At 52.5% G+C, this 9177-nt stretch overlaps 1 protein-coding gene across 1 annotated transcript in view; it reads left to right on the top strand.

The window, feature by feature from the left end:
* KIAA1217 (KIAA1217 ortholog) overlaps window positions 1-9177 on the top strand; it is a 659855-nt gene that overhangs the window by 110784 nt on the left and 539894 nt on the right. The window lies entirely within an intron of this gene.

The following is a 9177-nucleotide window of genomic DNA, read 5'->3' as shown; positions in this document are numbered from 1 at the left end:
CCATCTACTGGTTCATTCCCCAAATGGCTGCAACAGCTAGGCTGGGCCAGGTCAAAGCCAGGAGCCAGGAATTTCTAGGTCTCCCATGAGGGTGCAGGGGCCCAAGGACTTGGGCCATCTTCTGCTGCCTTCTCAGGCACATCAGCAGAGAGCTGGATGGAAAGTGGAGGAGTTGGGACTTGAACCGGCGTCCATGTGGGATGCCAGTGCTGCAGGCAGTAACCTGCTGCACCACAGTGCTGGCCCCCGATGCTCTATTTCTTCGTGTTAATGTGATATTAAGTCAGGAAAGAGTCCATGTAGTTCACAGGAAGAATTCTAAGAATATAATGATATTCCTCCCTCCTTCCTTCTCTCCTCCCTTTCTTTCTTACTTTTTGAGGTCATATGTAACTTAGGTTACAGCTGAGGGCTTAATGCTCCACCAGCAGGTGAAAAGTTGAAGACCTTGGTTCAGAGGGAATATAGGCAAGGCCTATAAACACTAATCCAACGGAAACTTGGCCATTTCACCCATGCACAGTACATGTAATGTAATCACAGATCATGTAAGCCACAGGAGTGCAACACTGTTAACCACTGGTTTGACAAAGATACAGAGCAAAGTTTCACAAACTGCATTTGCAGCAATGTGGATACACACAGCATGTGTGTGTCTTTGTTTGTTTTTGGTTTCACCCCCACTGGGTCGTCTTGCCATCAGCTCTCTGGCAACCTCCTGCCCTCCTCCCTAGGTTGGTCAGAAGACTTTCTGTCCTTGCTCCCTCAGCCCCCACCGGCTCTGTCCTCCCAGGGACAGCATGTCCTGCCTCCCCAGTCCTCACAGTCCTCACAGACCCTCGTGCAGGGCAGACCCGTTGCCATCTCGCTCATAGCTCCCCCCTCAGAGGTGGCTATGGGCTCCATGTTGCGTGCTCCATGGCAGCATCTGGCAGAAGTAGCACCGTCCACTCAGCGGTGAGCGTCTTCTAGACAGAACTGACCCTGGCCGAGAGCCGGGCTGGCCGTCAGAGGTGATAGTGGCCTTGTTTGAAGTTCTACCAGCTCCCACTTTTGTTCTTTAAGGGTGCCAGGACAGCAGAGAGAGACAGTCACCATGGCCGCGTTCTCCCATCTCTTCCTGGGGCTGTCATCTTACACATGAATTTCAATGAATGGCCGTGAGGGTACCCAGTAGGGGAGACGTGCAGAGGGAGAGGCTGGGGTAGAGGGTGGTTTTCCTCCCACGGCTACACGAGGAGGAGACAAGCAAGACCATGCTCCTGCAGGCCTCGTGCCTAGCAGAGCACATCACGTGTGGCGGCCTCTCCGTGAACGCTGGCGGAGTGACGTTCGCGGTGCTTCCAATGATCTCAGAAAGAGCAGGTCCAGTGCGTTATTCACTTGAAGTGGACTTGAGCGGCTCAGTCTGTCTTATGCCTGGCCACAAGGGGTCCCTGTTGGCGCCTCTGGTGAGGTCTGGCCACGTGGACATGGCCGGTGCACTTGCTTTGTAGAGGGAGAGAGTCAGGACTGAGTAGGATGTGGGAGCTAGCAAGGAGCAGGAAGCAGGGGATGGTCAGTTCAGGTTTTCTTTCTTTTCTTTTTTAAATTTATTTGACAGGTAGAGTTACAGACAGTGAGGGAGAGAGACAGAGAGAAAGGTCTTCCTTCCATTGGTTCACCCCGCAAATGGCCGCTATGGTTGGTGTTGCGCTGATCCGAAGCCAGGAGCCAGGTGCTTCCTCCTGGTCTCCCATGCGGGTGCAGGGAGACCCTAACCCTAACCCTAACCCTAACCCTAACCCTAACCCTAACCCTAACCCTAACCCTAACCCTAACCCTAACCCACTGCCTTCCCTGGCCACAGCAGAGAGCTGGATTGGAAGAGGAGCAACCGGGACAGAATCCGGTGCCCCAACCGGGACTAGAACTTGGGTGCCGGCACTGCAGGTGGAGGATTAACCAGGTGAGCCACGGTGCCGGCCCCAGTTCAGGTTTTTTAAGCAGAGCACTGTGGATGGCAGCCTGCAGGCTGTGCATGTACCATAGGGTGGTCGCCCTCGGTTCACTGTATTCTCAGGACAGAAAATTCCCCTTTCCTTGACTTAGATCCACCAACCCTCTTCCCTCCTGCCTTGGTAACTTGCATCCTCCAAGGGAATTAGGGTTTCAGAAAATAAAGTCCAGCAAGAAGTTTGAACTTATTCCAAGTCGATAGGACAGTGAGACCCTGCCTACCACCATGGGAAGGAGAAGGGAACACAAGTGATTTCTATTACAGTTTCAATGTAACATGTGCCTGTGCAGCCATACATGTGTATGTGTGTGTATAGAAAAACATTTGAGGCTGTAGCCTTAGTGCAAGTAGACTTATCATTCCTTTGTTATAACAACCAGAAACCCATGGATTGCAACTTCTCACCACAGGATCTGAGATCCTGTCCGTCACTGGCGTTAAGGGATTCTGAGATCTCTTTGCCTCTGGCATTGGCCTTGATTGAGACCTCATACAACCTGCAGCTTCTAATATAGGCACCAACTCATACTGAGAATTAGTGAAACTTTGGACAGAATTCTCACTGTTGATTGGTTTCTATCCTGGGGTGAATTAAAAACAGATTCGATGTCGTATTTGGAAAAATGGTGGCATGGCCTGCCTCTCTCCATGTGCCTTGGGCATTCTTGGCGGGATCCCCTGGCCTGCCTCTCTCCATGTGCCTTGGGCATTCTTGGCGGGGTCCCCTGGCCTGCCTCTCTCCATGCACCTTGGGCATTCTTGGCGGGGTCCCCTGGCCTGCCTCTCTCCATGTGCCTTGGGCATTCTTGGCGGGGTCCCCTGGCCTGCCTCTCTCCATGCGCCTTGGGCATTCTTGGCGGGGTCCCCTGGCCTGCCTCTCTCCATGCGCCTTGGGCATTCTTGCTGGGGTACCCAGTGGATTTCCTTCCCTACCACAGGTGGGTGGGCTGAGACCACTCTTCCGCCTGCCAGCAGCTGTTCTTCCGCGTGCCACGCTGAAGCCTGAACTGTGTTTCTTTGAGCCATGACATTGCAAAGCTGTCAATATAAAGACTGAATCAAGAGTAGTTTAGAATATGTTCTATGCTTTCAGCAGAATTTCGAATTATATAGAGTTATGACATTTTAAGAGATGGGCCTCCTTAAAAAAAAACATTGTATTTAGATGCAAGTGTCTAAAATGGTGTTTGGGAAGCAGTGAGCCAGTATACAAACAGGAACACAGACTTGTGAGAATTTCCCTTATGAATCAGAATACCATGGAGACATCGAAAGGCACACATACCCACTGTCAATGTTTTTCCCAAAGGCAGAGAGACAGAGAGATCTCCCATCCACTGGCTCACTCCCCAAATGCTTGCAACATCTAGGGCTGGACAAGGCTGAAGTCAAAACCCAGGAACTCCACCCAGGTCTCCCACTGGGGTGCCAGGGACCCAAGGACTTGGGCCATCGCCTGCTGCCACCCAAGGTGCCCATTAGCGGGTGTTACCAAGTGGCATCTCGGCCTGCACCAGGTGCCCCCCGCACTCCTGTCACTGCACTCAGGACCACAGGGGCCATGGGTGAGCAGGTGTTGGAGACAGCAGAGTGGCTTTGCCTGTCCCGGGGCTGACCTCCACGGCCTGCCCTGCAGACTGGGGGCAGCTACAGAACTGGACCTCACAGCCCAGGTGGGGCCTCGCCCCGTTGCTCTCTTCTCTCTGACTTTCTCTTCCTCAGTGCGTCTCAGACAAAACCTTTTTTTAAAAAATCTTGACAGTCAAGTAAACCGGCCTTGACAAGATCTTTAAAAATTCATACTTTGGTTTCCTAGGTGATTGTGTAGTGCCATTACTCCTTGCTTCCAACCTACTTGGAAATAATTCCTTTTCCCTGTGGTCCTCTTGGGAATGTGGCTCCTGTTAAGGGACCCGGCAGAGCCGACAGGCGTCTGTGCTGTCTGTACCAAGTGTGTCGCTCCATGACAACGTTGCACGTGGTGGTGGAGTGTTTAGAAATAAGTAGATTAAAGAGTTTGGAAGGTAAGTTTCCTTTATTTGCAAAAACTTAGATATCCAAGTTTTTTTATGTTTGGAAAAAAAATTTTTTTTTTGACAGGCAGAGTGGACAGTGAGAGAGAGAGACAGAGAGAAAGGTCTTCCTTTGCCGTTGGTTCACCCTCCAATGGCCGCCGCGGCCGGCGCACCGCGCTGATCCGATGGCAGGAGCCAGGTGCTTCTCCTGGTCTCCCATGGGGTGCAGGGCCCAAGCACTTGGGCCATCCTCCACTGCCTTCCTGGCCACAGCAGAGAGCTGGCCTGGAAGAGGTGCAACCGGGACAGAATCTGGCACCCCGACCGGGACTAGAACCCGGTGTGCCGGCGCCGCAAGGCAGAGGATTAGCCTAGTGAGCCACTGAGCCTGGTGGAAAATTTTTTTAAAAATTGCTCACCCTCGTAACCTAATCCACATCAGTCAGTTGCCAGCATACCCCCGTCAGAGGCTGTAACTGGATCAAGTCTGCACCCTGAAGCATCACCCACTGGCAGGAACGCATTGGCTGGAACATAAGACTTCGGCATTTCAGCTTCTGCATGGAATCCTGTCCAATCCACAGCAGGACCTTCCACACATCCTAAACGCAGGTGGTGCGAGACCTCAGCAGCATCATTTAAAATCACTGCTGAGCCCTCAGAGAGCGGTTTGTCTCCTTGACTTTCTCTTTCTTCCTTCCTCCGGAGGTCCCCTGACGTCACATAGAACACTGCTCTCCCCTTACTGTTCTTTTCCTGGCAATCCCAGTTCTTGTCATTCGGAAACTCACACTCGAATCTCTTTCCTTGAACACAGTGTTTCCTGTCTTTCCATGAGGCTCTCGGCTGTGTTTCTGCACTACGTGAACTCGTGTGCTCACTTGACTGTTCTCTGCGTGTGTGTGCACGCACGTGTGCCTGATGTACATGCAGTCACACTAGGAGCGTCTTATTTTCCAATTAATGAATGTGTATTGAGCTCCTATCAGCAGGCATCAGCCACGCACAGGTGCTGGAGATGAGATAAGGGACAGATAGCAGATGCCTCTTTTTGTAGAGCTCAGTGAGCTCAGATTGGGCTTGGAACAGCCAACGCTGAGGCAGGTGGATGGGACGATTGTGCCGGCTGGTACGGAAACGGAGCAATGGAAAATGGCACAAGATTTTACATGGACTTTTTTAATTAAAAAAATAGTGTGTTTGTGTAGTTAAGGGACACAGTACAATATTATGGGATACATCTAGATAATAAAATGGGTACTGTAGGGAAGCAAATTAACATAGCCATCATCATATATCATTTGTTTTATGTCTAAAGCAGCAAACTCTCACGTGGCATAAATCAGCAACCCTGCACAGTACCGTTTTGTGACCTGTCTTCTTCCTGTTATCTGTGAGACCCCAGGAAGTGTCCAAGCCACCTATCAGCTACTTTGTGTCCTCGGACACATGTTTCCCTGTGCCCACCTCCAGCCCTGGTTACTCTACTTTGCTGTCTATCTCTGTTTGCGGTTACTTCGTAGAGAAATGCTGTTTTCTGTAAGTGCGTCAGTGCAGCTGGGGGCAGAGTGTAGAGCAAGGCGGTAGTGGGTGGGGAGGGGCTAAGTGGCTCTGGGTCCTGCATGTGCAGAGCAAGGTGGGGGCAGGGGCAGAGTGGCTCTGGATCCGTGTGCAGAGCAAGGAGACGTGGCAAGGAGGCAGAGTGTCCTGTGATGAAGTCAAGGTGCTTGGTAGGCAGGGGCCAGGCCAGGAGTGACCTTGAAGGCCAGGAGGGGATAATTTTATTTCACTTGGTGGGAGGTCAGAGGCCACTGGGGAGGGTTCAAGTAGAGGCAAGATGTCACCACCCCCTCATGTCTGTCTCCTGCCTTTGGATGTTAGCTTCCTTGAAAAAAAAAAATATAACAGATTCTTCTTCCAGGTGCTTTGCTCTTATAGCCGTTAACGTCCATTCCTAGGAAGAATACGGGTGCCTCTCCATTACCGCAGCCGGTGTCTTTTCCATATTCATCTTCCCAGACTCGGGCAAAGCTCGATGCCTTTGGCATTGGCCTCAATTTCCGCATTCTCTCCATTTCTTCATAACCCAGTTCAGCCGTTGTCAGCCCCGTGGCCCTGGCATGGATTGGTTAATGCTGCCCTTCAGTGTCCTCGTCTGTGGAGTGCCGGAAGCAATCTTTAACACTTCTTAAGGGCGCTTTCACTGTTAGAAGAGAGAAGCTCTCAGGAGAGAGGAGCGATTGTTCTTTCTGACACCAAACTCCTGATGTACAGCCGCCCCCTCCCACACCTGTCCCCCGCTGGCCTCCTGCGTGTCTGCTCTGGCTACAAGGTGGCCCTCCAAGCTCCGGGAGTTATTTCTCTATTTCCTTTTATTTGAAAAGCAGAGGGGATGAGAGAGACAGAGAGAGGTCTCGCATCACTGCATCACCTCCCCAAATGTCGGCAACCTCTGAGGCTTGCCTACTCTGATGCTAGGAGCCAGGAACTTCATCCGGGTCTCCCGCACAGGGGGCCCGAACCACCACCTGCTGCCTCCCAGGGTGAACATTAGCAGGAATGCTGCAGTCAGAAGCAGAGCCAGGCCTGCATCGCGGCTCACTAGGCTAATCCTCCGCCTAGCGGCGCCGGCACACCGGGTTCTAGTCCCGGTCAGGGCGCCAGATTCTGTCCCGGTTGCCCCTCTTCCAGGCCAGCTCTCTGCTGTGGCCAGGGAGTGCAGAGGAGGATGGCCCAGGTGCTTGGGCCCTGCACCCCATGGGAGACCAGGAAAAGCACTTGGCTCCTGCCTTCGGATCAGCACGGTGCGCCGGCCGCAGCGCACCAGCCACGGCGGCCATTGGAGGGTGAACCAACGGCAAAGGAAGACCTTTCTCTCTGTCTCTCTCTCTCACTGTCCACTCTGCCTGTCAAAAAAAAAAAAAAAAAAAAAAGTAGAGCCAGGACTCGAACCCAGGTCCTCTGGCAAGGGACGGTGTAGCAGGGACACCCAGCCCACGAAGGCTGGTTCCCATGAGTCCCCAATCACTGTTCGGCTGGCTGGCCTCCTGCTCTCCTGCCAGGTGTGAGGTTCCAGCCTCCTCCTCTCTGGCCGCTCAGCTCCTTCCCATGAGTGAGGACGCTCCAGGCGCACCTGCTGCAGACTCCAGATGCCAGGTACTCTGGTCTGGACTCCCCCCTACCCCAGAACTGTGGAATGAGTGTGTGTTCTGGGAAATGTCCCAGGCTGTGGAATTCTTTTGTTACAGCACAAGTGGGCTAAGTCACTACCCAGTCAGAAACTTCTGAGTCATCCGTGACAGTGAGATAAGTGTGCAGATTTTACCTCCAGGATCCGCGTGCACACATACATGCACACACACACAGCCCTTTACTTCTGCGTCACTCAGCTCTGCTGACCTGTTCTACCAACCACTTAACTGCTCTTTGCAAATCCTGCCTACGATGGCCCTCAGTAATCCGACTGCCTCTAGTCTCCCACGAGCACACACACCCGGGGAGGTGAACCTGTTGGCTTGGAACTGGCAGACGGCATAGCAGAGCCTCCTATGTATGATCTCCCGGATTCTCCCGACGGCTGCTAAAGTCGATGTTGATATCATTATCCCTAATTTGTAGACAAGGCAGCTGACACTCAGAGGCACCAAAGATGCCTAGGAGGTGACTCCAAGGTCAGTGGTAGGACTGGGATTTGAACCCAGATCTGCCAGATATCAAAGCCCAAGAATCTACATGCCAGTGACTTACTGTGCCCTGGAACCAGCTGATCTTGCAGAGGACTCCCTTAAGTCTTTTTTTTTTTTTTTTAAGATTTTTTTGTTTATTTATTTGACAGGTAGAGTTATTACAGAGAGACAGAGAGAAAGGTCTTCCTTCCGTTGGTTCACCCCCCAAATGTCTGCTACAACTGGTGCTGCGCCGATCCAAAGCCAGGAGCCAGGTGCTTCCTCCTGGTCTCCCATGGGGTGCAGGGCCCAAGCATTTGGGTCATCCTCCACTGCCCTCCCAGGCCACAGCAGAGAGCTGGCCTGGAAGAGGAGCAACCGGGACTAGAACCTGGCACCCAGATGGGATGCCAGCGCCGCAGGTGGAGGATTAACCTAGTGTGCCACAGCACAGGGCCCCCCTTAAGTCTTATTCACTTGTATTTTAACCAGCCCCTGGTTATTTCCTTCAACTGTACTTTTTCCTTCCCATCAGCAGTGTGTGGGAGGATTTTTTCCATTGGTACTACAGGAGAGGGGGTTCATGTTTTCTGTAGTTAATCCCAGTCTAATGGATAAAATGGGACATTTTGTTGTACCTCGAATTTGCATATCCCAAACTATTTGTGAAGTTGAGTATCTTTTAATTAATCTTAAAGCTAGTTTGTTTATTGACTTGTATTTATTTGAAAGGCAGAGAGGGGCCGCACTGTGGCGCAGTGGGTTAAAGTCCTGGCCTGAAGTGCTGGCATCCCATATGGGCACTGGTTCTAGTCTCAGCTGCCTCACTTCCGATCCAGCTCTCTGCTATTACCTGGGAAAGCAGTGGAAGATGGTCCAAGTCCTTGGGCCCCTGTACCCACTTGGGAGACCCGGAAGAAGCTCCTGGCTCCTGGCTTCGGATCAGCGCAGCTCCAGCCGTTGCAGCCATCTGGGGAGTGAACCAGAGGATGGGAGACCTCCCTCTCTGTACCTCTCTCTGTATCTCTGTCTTTCAAGTAAATAAAATAAATCTTGAAAAAAAAAATAAAGGTAGAGAGATCCTCTATCTGCTGGTTCATTCCCTAGATGTGCACAAGAGCCAGGGCTGGGTCAGACCAAAGCTGGGAGCCAGGAACTTAATCCAGGTCTCCCGTGTGGCTGGCAGGGACCCACGCACTGAGCCATCCCTTCCTGTCTCCCAGAGTGCACATTAGCTGGAAGCCAGAGTCGGGAGCAGGGCTGGTGCCACGGCTCACTAGGCTAATCCTTCACCTGCGGCTCCGGCACCTCGGGTTCTAGTCCCGGTCGGGGCGCCGGATTCTGTCCCGGTTGCCCCTCTTCCAGGCCAGCTCTCTGCTGTAGCCCGGGAGTGCAGTGGAGGATGGCCCAAGTGCTTGGGCCCTGCACCCCATGGGAGACCAGGAGAAGCACCTGGTTCCTGCCTTCGGATCAGCGCGGTGCACTGGCCGCAGCCCGC

This window comes from Oryctolagus cuniculus, chromosome 13 (assembly GCF_964237555.1).
Source record: "Oryctolagus cuniculus chromosome 13, mOryCun1.1, whole genome shotgun sequence".
Lineage (NCBI taxonomy): Eukaryota > Metazoa > Chordata > Mammalia > Lagomorpha > Leporidae > Oryctolagus > Oryctolagus cuniculus.
Note: the sequence above shows the minus strand (reverse complement) of the source record. Positions and strands in the feature narration are given on the sequence as shown.